The sequence below is a fragment of the Frankliniella occidentalis genome, unplaced genomic scaffold, assembly GCF_000697945.3.
Source record: "Frankliniella occidentalis isolate FOCC.00 unplaced genomic scaffold, Focc_3.1 Scaffold19, whole genome shotgun sequence".
Lineage (NCBI taxonomy): Eukaryota > Metazoa > Arthropoda > Insecta > Thysanoptera > Thripidae > Frankliniella > Frankliniella occidentalis.
Genome location: NW_026267149.1, coordinates 1,039,362 through 1,041,166, shown reverse-complemented (window position 1 = coordinate 1,041,166; position 1,805 = coordinate 1,039,362). Strand labels below are relative to the sequence as shown.

At 62.9% G+C, this 1,805-nt stretch overlaps 1 protein-coding gene across 30 annotated transcripts in view; it reads left to right on the top strand.

Moving 5' to 3' along the window:
- Positions 1-1,805, top strand: part of LOC113206569 (dystonin) — a 192,514-nt gene that overhangs the window by 149,919 nt on the left and 40,790 nt on the right. The gene's annotated exons all lie outside the window — the stretch shown is intronic.

The window sequence follows — 1,805 nt, the reverse complement described above, 5'->3', positions numbered from 1 at the left end:
GAGCAGGGCCGCGCGAGGCCGGCAGTCATGGCCGAGCTCAACAAGGCCATCGGGATGTCGAGTGAGGACGTGCCGGACGACGAGCTCACTGTGATACAGGCTGTGGTGGGAGGAAGGTTGGACCCCAAGACAGGCCAGGTGCTGGAGCCCAAGACGAAGAAGGCCCTGTTTACCGACGAGGCCGTGAGCCGCGAGCTGATCACTCCACAGGGCGCTGCGCTCTTAGACAGCCTGCTCAATATCGACGTGACGACCACATCAAAAACCGTTACCAAGCACGTGGATCACTACGTGTCTGTCGCGTCAACCCAGTCCTTACAACAGGGCGAGGCCGTGGCGGAGGTCGAGGGACATACCTACGAGGTGCCCCCGGACGGCTGGTTCCTGTCTGAGGCCATCGAGCAGAGGATGTTCGACCCAGTCACGGGGCTTTTCATTGTGCCTGGCACAGACCGCTTGGTTTCCCTCGAGGAGTGCGTCAAGCTCCAGATCATCAACCCGATCTCAGCCACCGTGCTTGACCCCAAGGACCCGAAGGGCCAGCGGACTCAGCCTTTGCTCCGCGCGCTCGACAAGGGCCTGCTGGACGCGACAGGACACTATCCTCTGCCCGAGGGCAACAAAAAGATGACGATGAAGGAGGCAATCGCCAATCAACTTGTCATTCTGGAGAAGAGAACGGACACCAACTCGCCCAACACTAGAGTTATTAAGGTCACTAAAGTCATCGGACGGCCTGATGTGGTCGAGGTTGAGGTCTCCTTGGCCTCCGAGGACGGAGGTCCGCCAACTTTCGTCGAGATAAAGAGCAGTGAGGCCGTGCTACCTTTGTCGGGGCTGGAACCCCTTCAAGTACAGCCGGGTGTCATCTTCGACCCGACCTCGGCCCTCGTCATCTGCACAGGCACGGGGGAGGGACAAGGGGAGGCCGTGGGGCTGCTCGAGGCGGTCAAGGACAAGCGGCTGGAGCCCAGGATGGTGAAAGTAAAAGATCCTTACACGGGGAAGGAGATGAACATCAACGAGGCCATGCGCAAGGGCATCATCGACAAGGTGACGGGAGACTACAAGGACCGCGCAGGCAGGCGCATCCCCCTCAGCGAGGCCGCCAAGTTCGGCGTTGTCGCGGTACTGGGGACGCCGCTCGCCCTCATGAAGAAGCTGATCGTGGACCCGCGTACCGGCGAGCAGGTGCCGCTGGAGCAGGCCATAGCCGAGGGCCTCGTGGATGAAAACACCGTGCGCGAGCTGGAGCGAGCTCTGGACTCGGCTGAGGCAGGCGACGGCGAGGTGCTGGCCACCCGCACCGAGACTGTGTCTACCGTGGTCAAAGTCCTCGACCGCGCCACGGGCGAGGAGCTGGACCCGGATGCGGCCGTGCAGAGGGGGGTCATTGAAAGGAAGGAGCTCGACAGGCTGACTGCGGCCGCCACACTCTCGGCACCCGGGACGCCTACCCGCTCCAGGACGCCGACCACGCCGCTGCCACCCAGCGACGACGAGATGCTCTCGGAAGGCGAGAGGACGCGCAGCAGGGTGACGACGGAGCCCAAGTACCAGGTGGCCATCGGACGCGCGCGGTCAATGTCGCAGAGCCCGGACCTGCTGGAGCAGGCGAAGCCCGTCGTGCTCCAGAAGATGAGGAAGAGGATCGTGAAGCCGAGGGACGCGGCAGAGAGTGGAATGATCGACGAGGAGACCGCCAAGATTCTGGAGGACCCAGAGACCTTCCGAGGACAACAGGGAGAGGCCATCAACTTGGCCGAGGCCATAGCGCTGAAGCGCGTCGACGGCAACCGAGGCGC